Source organism: Drosophila innubila (assembly GCF_004354385.1).
Source record: "Drosophila innubila isolate TH190305 chromosome 2L unlocalized genomic scaffold, UK_Dinn_1.0 4_B_2L, whole genome shotgun sequence".
NCBI lineage: Eukaryota > Metazoa > Arthropoda > Insecta > Diptera > Drosophilidae > Drosophila > Drosophila innubila.
In genome coordinates, this window is record NW_022995372.1 from 4,715,696 (window position 1) to 4,726,613 (window position 10,918).

At 33.6% G+C, this 10,918-nt stretch overlaps 2 long non-coding RNA genes across 2 annotated transcripts in view; both read right to left on the minus strand.

Annotated features, from left to right (window-relative positions):
- The window catches only part of LOC117780616, a 42,905-nt gene extending 42,468 nt beyond the window's left edge, over nucleotides 1–437 (minus strand). The window contains exon 1 of the long non-coding RNA XR_004617095.1: nucleotides 353–437. This is a non-coding gene — a long non-coding RNA (uncharacterized LOC117780616). The remainder of the gene's footprint in view (nucleotides 1–352) is intronic.
- Nucleotides 438–1,395: 958 nt separating this feature from the next.
- LOC117781510 lies at nucleotides 1,396–3,535 on the minus strand. The gene is made up of 2 exons (XR_004617171.1): nucleotides 3,437–3,535; nucleotides 1,396–1,441 (listed from the first exon to the last, which is right to left on the minus strand). It is a non-coding gene; the product is annotated as an uncharacterized LOC117781510 (long non-coding RNA).
- Nucleotides 3,536–10,918: the final 7,383 nt, after the last annotated feature.

The following is a 10,918-nucleotide window of genomic DNA, read 5'->3' on the forward strand; positions in this document are numbered from 1 at the left end:
TTTCTAAAAAAAATTGTTGACAGATTTGACAAAATGTAATATTTATTGTATTGAATTAAATTATTTTTTAATTGAATCAAAATGCATAAAATAAATTGTTAATGAATATTTTAGTTATATAAAATATTTCTAAGCATTCAAATTTTGCTGAAACTGGAAGTACATTTGAGGCAGCCGATTTTTTTTACTTCGATCTCTATCATTTAAGGAACTCCGACATTTCGAATGAATGTTTTTTAAGGGCAATTCTCTTCAAAAACTCTAGACATTTGTAGAACACACCTGAATATGTCTAATTTTAAGAGAGCTTAATTAATTATATATATGTACATATGAGAAAAACAAAACTCACCTTAAAATCCAATTGCAAATTTTCGCGTTAATCCAAAAGCTCCTTAACGTTTAATTGTAAAAAATGTTTACAAATTTCTGCGTTCTTCTTTTCTCTATAAAATTAGTTACATGCGATTTTATTTTGCACTGCACTTATGCCAAAAAGTTTTTTGAAATTTTCAATAATTTCGTTTTTATGTTTTCTTTTTTATACAGTTCAAAATGTTTACCAAATATTTGCTTATTTAATTTTAAGCAATAGTTATTTTTATTTAAATACGAATATAAATATTATACATATTTTTTAATTCAATTGTTTGTTTGGGTTTTTTAGTTTTTCAATAATTTTTCTTTGTATATTTTTATCGAAACGAAATTTTTATGCAAACTAACACACACGTTCTGCTGCTGCTTGTTGTTGTTGTTGTTGTTACTGTAGTTGTTGTTGTTGTTGTTGTGGCTGCTTATTGTTGTTGTTGCTGTTGTTGTTGTTGTGTTGCTGTGTTTAGTATTGCGTTATGTCCGAACCAATAATTTTGAAGAGTTTTCTAATTTTGTTGTTGTCTTAAATTTTTGCGGTTTTCGCCGTTTTTTACTTAGCTGATTTTTGCTATTTGTTGTTGTTGTTTTAGGGTTTTAATTAAATGTTACATTTAATTGGTTATTTTCCTTTTGTTGCTGTTGATTTTCTTTCTTTTTATGTGTGTAGGTTGCCTTCGATTTTCTCAATTAGCCAAATAATTTGAATTTAATTTAAAATTTTAATTTCTTAATTGTTATTTTTGTTTTGCACGCAGCTTGCCAAAATAGTTTTTTTAGTTATATTTTTTTTTGTTTTCAATATCTGTTTTGAAATTTTAGCCCAAAATTATTTTTGCCAATTTGAATTTTTACGTAGCTTTTGCATTTACAAAAGTTTCTTAATCAGTTCATTTTTGTTTTTTTAGTTTTACTTTCGAACATAATAAAAATTATTATTTTAGTTGTTTTTAGTTAGTTAAATGTTCAAAATTTGCATTTTGTTGCATGTGCCGATTCTTCTGTCGATTGTTTTGGTTTTTGTTGTCGTGATTAGTTTGTTGAGACATTTTCACAGTGACATTTGGGCCTGAAAATACAAAAAAACAGTAAATTTAATATTTTTATACTAAATGAATATAAATTATGTAGAAGTAGAATTTTTGGAAAAGTTGTATGAATTCATTTTATTTATTGAGTTATTATTTTATTTCAAAGAATTTTATTTAATTTTTATATTTCTTTTCATTTGCAAGTCTTTTTAAATACATATATTGTATGTGGTTTGGTTTATAATATATATGTCCTTGATAAAAATCTTCGCAATGAGTAATATAAAATATTTGAAATAAGTAATAATAAAATTTCAGATAACTTTGATTATTTTCATAGAAATTAGTCAGATTCGCCAATAGAAATTTCATTCATAAGCGAAATAATGTCAAAATATTATCAGCATATGAATTGTGTCGCGTTCTGAGTTTTATTCAATCTGAAATCTTAAAGCATTGCTTAAGCATTGCATCCCCAGTCAAGTATTTTTTTTAGGTTTTTTTTTTTAACAATTTTCATAATCTTGCTTAGATTTGTTTTTTGTATTTTTGAATTCGTACACACGCAGCACACGAGGCACTTTAACATGTGCGTAGCATCAAGAAACTGTCAATGCTTATCGCGCATGTGAAAAAATATTAAACAGCTGCCATCGAATACATAAATAAGCTTAGAATTAAACTACTTGGATCTTATCTCTAATTCTGATTCAGTTATATGCTTATAAGAATTCTGGGAGTCTAAATACCAAATTTCAGCATTAGAGAAAAACTATTTTTTGAGATATGAGTAGGAACGATTTTCTTATTGGAATCAATTGTCGAACTCATGTGGAACGATTTTCTATGTCTTTCTTTTGCCATTAGATCGACTGAAAATTATGTGCTCATACGAAAAATCCTTTTAAGCCTTTTAAGTTGCAAGTTAATTTCATAAATGAGATAAGAGTCACTTTAGCAAGACATTTTTTTCAGTTTATTTTCTTAAAATTTTCTTTATATTATTTGGATTGTTATGCATTTTGCTGATTTTGCAACTTTAAATTTGACTTATAAAAAAATATTTAAATATTTTTAAAATAGTTATGTCAAAATTTCTTTCACATTCATAGCAAACAAGTGTCTCTAAAGGGTATATCGATTGTAATATACCAAGTACATATGTTCTAATCTCTTTTTATTAAATTAAAACCAGACTTATGCATTTTACAAGTTGCATTTACACACACACACACACACACATAAGCACTAATACATATTCACGTGATGAAAAAAGGGGCTCGAATTTTGAGTTCAGCTGGAAATTTTGCTTGAGTTTTTGCTTTTGGGGCGGAGCGGAGCGGAAAGGGTGGTTGTATTTTGTTTGTTGTTTTTATAGATGTTGTAGTTGCTGTTGGCATTGTTGTTGCTTGATTACAAATGCAGACGTTTTCATGTTCTGCATAAAAGTTTCGTGCTTCAAATTTGAGTTTTCCAGTTTCAGTTGCAGCAACCCCATTTACCAAGTACCACATACACACACACACACACACACACACACACATACACATACGCACATTCAGGACATAGATACGGATACGCTAACAAATTGCATTTGTATGGATTGTCCCGGAACTGAGTTAATAAACGAGTTGAAAAAGTTGAAGATATCAAATTCGGGACACTTTTGTTCTGTTCTTAAATCAGGCACAGTAAAGTGAAAATATTTGAAAAGTATCTGTCAGATACATAATGCATAAATTGCACAAAAAACTATATAATAATTTTACTTGAACTTAATCATGCTTTTAGAAATGTTTTATATTATTAACCAAGTTAATTTAAACATTTTTAATTGGTTTTATGCCTTTTTAATTTATTAATTAATTGCATTTAATTTTTATTTTTTAGCATTTTACATTTTTTTAATGCACATGTGAATTTATTTGCGTTTATTATTGAAATTTTTCACATCACTGTAGTTATTTTTGATAGATTTATTTATCAATACATTTAGATTTGCATTGATTAATAACAATAAACAATGAATTTACCTTCAATCACTTGTCATATGTACACACACTCACACACACACACACTGCGACACACAGACTCTCATGTGTTTGCCGTCAAATTGTTTTCGTATTTGTTTGCCGGCCTTGAACGTGTTTTTTATTTTTTTTTGTATAATATTACTTTTTTTGGCTTATCCAAAAAAACCATAAACTAAATTTAAATAATAAATTAAAAGCAGTTTGATTGAATTTTTGCGCTTTTTTAGTGGCTGCTTAAAAACTTTGTTTTGCACTCAATTGCAATTTTTATCAAATGAATTTGTATTTGTGTTTTTTATGCATTTCCGTTTGCCGTTCTTCTGTTGATTGCTGGTTGTTGTCGTTGTTGTTGTTCGAAATAATTTAATTTGTTTAATTTAAGAATTAATAATTTTGTTGGTTTTCTATTTCGTTATAATTTTGTGTTTTTTTTTTTGGACAGCTTCTGTTGCTGTTGCCGTTGCCGTTGTGGGGAAATGTTAGACGAGACGAGAAATGCACACAACGAACGCTGCTGCTGCGAGCTGCGCACCACCGAAACCTAGCGCCGAATAGACGAGCATGAAATTCAAAAATTGCGTTTATGGCCTATCAACCAGGCAGGCGGCGGCGGACGACGCACACAAGCTTACAAAATGCACGCATACACACAGCCAGACGCACACACATACAGCGGCAGAGCCACCACCAGCAGCAGCAGCAGCAGCAAACAACAAGAGCAGCAGTAGCAGCAGCAGCGCAACAGCTCCAAGAGAGTAAGAGTAAGAGTAAAACGCAGCCGAACGCAGCAAAGCGCAGCGAAAAAAAACACGCACACACTCACACACACTCGCGCTGAGAGCGTAAGCGCTCTCTTGTTAGCTTTTGAAGCGAAAACAAGTTTTCAATGTTGAATTCTGCTGGCGTTATTTTGGGGCCTGGCGTCTCAGTCGCTGCCCGCTGCGAATCTCTCTCTGTGTGTGTACGTGTGCTTTTGTTTTTGACTTTGTTTGCGGACTCTGCTTCGCTTTGCGTTGCAAATGCAGAATTTGCATTGGTGTGCGAGAGAGTTTGCGAGCGCGCGAGCGAGCGACTGAGTGCTCTCTTATTGGACTTTGCCGTGCGCTCTCTTTGCCTAACGCCTGCTCTCTCGCTCTTACACGCTGGCAACCACTTGCGCAGCGGCTGTGCAATGTTTTTTGCGCTTTAAATCCAATTGGAATGCACGCCTTGCACTGTTCAAATTGGATATTTTTGAGTGAATACAGCAAACAGGACAAAGACAGTTATTAAAATAAGTGAATAGAAAGTTTCTTGATTTAATTGAGCTTTACAAGCTGTTGAGAAAGGATTCAATTGAGGGACTTAAACTATGATGTCATTGCTGCAACTTTGCATGTTTTGTGTGTATGCAATGCCGCCCCTTCCCCTTTGCCCCCTCCCACCTTCCTTGCTTCGTTGCTTGTTTGCAGGACCTCTCAACATTATTTTTGGGGTTACTTTTCGGCTCACACTCTCTGCAATTGCTCTTGCGCTCTCTCTCTCTCTCTCTCTCTCTCTCCATGTGCAGGCAATTGCATAAGTCGCATGAGCTAATAACTCCTGTTACGATGAGTCCTTTCGCAAGTCCTTCATGTGGAAAATGCTCGTGGGTAAATGACATGCCTCAAAAATAGAAACTTGCTTTTTTCATTTTGGCCTCAGCAGGGGAGCGGGGGTAACTGAACTCTGATTATATCAGCTGACCAGGTGTACTTCTTAAGGACTTCGAAGGATGCAATCGAGTTTTATTTGAAATTTCTAACTTAACAAGTTTTTATGAAAAAACTCGATTTTTTTTTGATTTCCTATAAGAATTTTGACACATAACAAAATTGAGAAACAAAAAATTAGGGCAATTTTAATTAGAAAAACACATTATGATACTAAAGCTAGAAATTATGTAGAAAAAACAATTTGGAAATATACAAAATATAAAAAAAAAAAATTTTATTAAAAATCACTTGATTTTTTGTGTTTTGAATTTTTTTTTTTAATTTTCAGCTATTTTTTTGGTTGCTTTAAATTTTAATCTCAGCATGTATAATTTATTCTTATATTTACATTCGATATTCGCATGTTTTACGTTGATTTTTCTATTAGAATTCATTTTTAATTGAAAATAACGAGATTTCTTGTAACTTACATTTTTATTTTAATTTTTTGAATTTGCAACTTTTGCTGCCTTTTTTCACACATTTTTATTTTGTTCTCATTATATTCTAACATACATATTCAAAATTCGCATGATTTGCGGGGTTATTACTTTTAGAAACTTAAGAAACTCTTACAATCCAAATATAATGGCTTTGTTTCGAGATCAAAGGGAAATCTTTAGAAATTACAGTGTCCTTTAATATCCTTTTCTATTCATTCACATGTGATTTCTATTCTATTGCAGTTCCCAGAAATATATCAAGTTCTCCAATACGTAATCAACATGTAATTGTCTCAGTATTTTTACGACAAAAACCTCAAAAATTTAAAAAAAAAAAAAAATGTGTGCTTTTATTATTAATTAAAAGTTGATTATTAACCAGACAAAACCAAAATGATCCCGTTTACACTTAAAAAGCACTCAAAGAGACAAAGCATTGTCTTTGCTAAAGCCACTCGTTTCAGTTGAGCGCAGAAAAAGAACTCGTTTCTCCTGCGCTTCCAATAGCAAAACAAAAGCAAAAACAGACACACTAACACACACAAGCAAGCAACAACAACAAATAAAAAAGCATAACAATACGCATTCATTTTGCAGTGGCAATAGCAATAACAACAATATGCGTAGAGCTTGAGCTTTTTCGGCCAACACTTCCCCACGCTGAGAGCGCGCATGTCGCTCAGAGAGCAAAGCGCGCGCAAAAAGCAAAATAAGAAAAACAAAAATAAAGTAAAGCGAAGCGCTGCCATTTTATTGCCGCCTGCACACAAATAGCAGCAGCAGCAGCAGCGAGAACGAGAACCAAACACAAAAGCAACGCGGCGTCGGCTTCGTTGCTCGTTCGTCGCAGTCGCAGTCGCAGCAAGTTTACGCAATTCAAACAAACACGTGGAGCAGCGGCAGCGGCAGCGGCAGCGCAGCGTCGAGAGCATTTTTTGGCGAGGCCCCCTCTCTCTCTCTCTCACTCTCGTACACTCGCATTCACTGCTGTGCGTGCGTAAATGTGTTTGTGCGTGTGTGTGAGTTGGCGCTTATGTGGCTGCTGCTGCTGCTGCGGCCACTGCCTATGCTGCCTACGAGAAATCCAATAAGAAAAAGCTTTGTGCGTTGCTGCGCACACACCAATGCAGGCCATTATATGCGTGTATGCACGATGGTATTGCGTTATACATACATACATACATGCATATTTTGGCATGGCCGCCAACTTATTGACGTTAGCTGCGACGCCGGCGTCGTTTTGCTTTTGCTTTTGCGTTTGCGTTTGCAGTGCGCTGCACGCACTTTTGACTGCGCTGCCCCTATCCAGTGCCAATATTGCTGTTGCTGTTGCTGCTGCTGCTGACTGAGCCTATGTACAGTTTTTTGGGGCGGTTTATATGCTCCACATTTTGGCGCCATCCCGACACTCACTCACACCACACACGCATACAAACACACACAAACTCACACCCACGCACACTGCCCTTTAAGCGAACGCACTTTTGCAGCCTGCGTTTTCTTTTCTATGTATGTTTTATTGTATCTATGTGAGGGTGTGCGTGCGTTTTTTTGGGTGTGTGTGAGTTTTTGTGAAATTTTAGCATTTATTTGTTATGTACTCACACTTTGACTGCTGCTGCGTCGCGTCGCTGCGCCGCTGCTGCTGCGTAGGCCCGTTATATACACTATTTGGAAATTATGTAGAGTTATGTTTGTATGGTTGTATGTGTATGTGTGTGTGTGTGTGTGTGACCCTGCAAAAAAACTCTTCAGTACTGTGTGTGTATACTGCATTTTTTTTTCGCTTCCCAAAGCTTTTCAATTGCACAAAAACAAATGTTTTGCTTTATGTTTGTATTTGTAATTTATACACATACACACGCACACACACGCATTTATTTATTTTTCATGAGCAGCTCACAAAACTGAAATGCTTCGACGGATTTTTGTTGCGTTTTCAGATAAGTTGATATCATTTGTTTTTGTACCATTTGGCGCACATTAAATTTGTATGTTGCGCTACCCACACACACACATATATATGTACATATATACGACATTTGTACATACATACAGTTGGTCAAGAAAGTGTTTTGACTAAAACAAAAATTTAAAAAAAAACATTTGGTTTGCAGAAAATATATATTTTTTATTGAATTAAATTGTTTTTTTAATTTCATTATTCCTGTCAATGATAGAACAAGTTAATGACCAAATAAAAAATAATTTTCATTGGTTTTAAATATTTTAAAAATGTATTTAACAATTATTTAAAAAATTTATTCTTATACAAATAAATATTTTAAGAGTAATAAAAAAAAATTGGAAATTTACGAAGTTAAAATACTTTATTGACTAACTGTAAGAACTTGTACACATATATAAATAATAATATAGGTATATGTAAAAATCCCTAGGAGCGTAATTTAATCATTAGTCATTAAGTTATTTAAAAAAAAAAAAACAAATGTAACTACGTTTTGACTTACAAATTCTAATTTTGATGTCAATTGTATTGAATCAGTTATGAAATTAACACACACACACACGCACACACTTGACAATGAAAATTCTTTATATGTTGGGCTATAATTAATACACTCAGCACAAAATTTATTCGTACACAAAAAACCACAAAATTTTTATAAAAATAAATATAGTTAGATTGCACAAAACTATTATTTCATTTTTAATGATGGTTCGTAGCGTTAACTATGATAAATATAGTGATAATTTGTTTTCACAAATAAATATTATGACTTTTATTCATGCTGAACTTCAAAGCAGTATCTATTCCATTGTCAGCACTTGATTTGGTTGGAAAGCAGCATTTAACTTACAAAAGACAAAAGAAAACAAAGTCCAAAATGTTGGAATCAACAAGTGTTACCATCTCGCTAAAATAATCATTTGCCTACAAGTCCTTTTACATTGTAAATAAGGCCGAAAGAAGAGAACCTCAAAAATCAAGAAGCAAAAATTGTTTTGACCGACATCAAAGCCAACTAAAAGAAATTGATGTATTACACTGAGTCAAAATAAGGTGGGAAGGGAGGTAGAAAACAAACCACAAATAACGGCAACATTTTAAAGAAAACCGCCGAAAAACCGCAGAGAGCCAAAGGGAAGAGCAGAGGCGTGGGCAAGGGGGGATTTTTTGGAAAGGGATTTGTGACGTTGACACAGTAAAGCTAAAAAACAACAAATTGAAAAAAAAATTATAAGAAAATTTTACCATAATTTCAAAACAATGACGCAGTCAAAATAATCCTTAAGCAAACAGGATGACGAGAGAGATGAAAAGAGAAGTGAGAAGCAGAGAGTTGTATACAAAGACAAGAACAAAAACAACAACAATAAAGGGGTTCAAGGACATTTTACACATAATTTTTACAACCTTACAGACCTTTCCTATCCTCCCCTCTCTTCCGATTGTCCTTTCTTCTCCATCCACTTATTCTCGCGATGCTCTCGAAGCATTCATGGTAATGTAATAATTTTCAAGATGTGCGCCAGGATTTCACAAACGTCCTTGCGCTGATTTCAGACTGTAAAGAAGAAAAGCGGATAGAGGAAGAAGGAGAATAGGGGGTGGGGTGGGGAATGGGAAAGAAACATACATAAAAAGGCTGTTGCTTGAGAAGAGTTTAACGCTCTATTACGCACAATCAAATGAAATATAAAAAACGAGGAGAACTGAAACTCTACGACGACGACATTGATTGCCTTTTTACCTTAAAGCACCAAATCCCCAACCCCTCCCCCACTTTTTTTTCCCACCACCCACACTACAGCCGTTATTCGCTTTGTTTACCTTTTTGGCCCGGCCAATCGATTATTACGTTCTTGGGTGAACGAACTTGGTAAGAAAGTTAAAAGCGAGAGTTGAAAAAGAAAATACACTGATAAAAAAAAGGTTCTAAAATCATGCTTTTGGTGCCATAATTCTTAATTTTGGTCGGGAACATAAAACTATTTAAGTTAGAAAACTCATATTGGTTTTAAGAACATTTCAAACAAGACCAAGTTCTTATTAGAAGAATAAATGTTCTTAAAATTTAAGAAAGAAAAAAAAAAATATATAAGTTGTTTGACAATATTTTCTCTTCATACAAGTGGATTCGAACCGGCGCCTCCTGCTGAAGCGACGATTCTAATCAGAGCGCCACAAATCTACTAATTTTTTCAAATAAATTAATGCATATTTTTTATACTTTCCGAACAATTTGAGATTTTATATTTTGTATTAAGATCTTCGATTTAATAATTTAAGTATTGATTATATGGTCTTTAAAGAACAAAATATAAAAGATAAATGTTCTTGATTTTAGAAGTTGGTATTTTTTTTTAGTGTACAATTTTTAATATTTGCATACTATGCGATTAACAGTGTGACCAACTGTCATTGCAAATGCATAGGAAAAAATGTAGGAACAACAATATAAGTAATTTGTGAAATAGAGCAAAGCAGGAGAGAGAGAGAGAGAAAGATAAGGGGGCCCTGTATTAGGGAAATTGGGTCACGCACGCATGTGTTGACTGTGGCTGACTGACGTTGTTGTTGCTGTTGTTGCTGCAGCCACAACAAGAGGAAGAGCCACTGACAGATGTGGAATACGAGTTACAAGATACGCGATATCATCAACAACAACAGCAACAACAACAGCAACAAAATGTGGCAGACAATGCGACGCAACGTGTTGCAAAGGAAGGGGGCGAAAGGTGGAAAGGGGCGGGGTCTGAGGAATGAGGAGTAAGCGATGCGGTTACGCATGCAAATTACAAACAAAACCAGTGAAAAAAGTACAGTAAATAACGCTTATATGAAACTAAAAAAAGGAATGTACATTTGAGAATATAATTATGCATTTAATAGAAATGAAGAGTACAGTGAATACGTCTGAAATGTATCCCATTAACGAATAAAATATTGTTTACTGAAAAGTAAAATTCAATTAAAAAGCTATCTTTATATATAAAATTCTTTGTCCTGACGCATCTATTCACTGATCATTGCACAGCCCAAGCTATAAGACCTACACTGAAAAAAAAGACCAAGTTCTAAAATCAAGAACATTCATCTTAAATATTTTGTTCTTAAAATAAGATTATTTTAAGACCAAATTACTAAAACTAAGATTATTAATCTAAAAAATCTTAAAATCATATATAAGAACAAAAATCTTAAATTGTTAGGAAAGTATAAATAGGTACTATTTCGTATCAAACAAATGATGGCACCGTGGCGCTCTGGTTAGAGAGGCCGCTTCAGTTGTGAAGCAGTAGGCGGCGGTTCGAATCCCCCTCGTAACAAATTAAAAAAA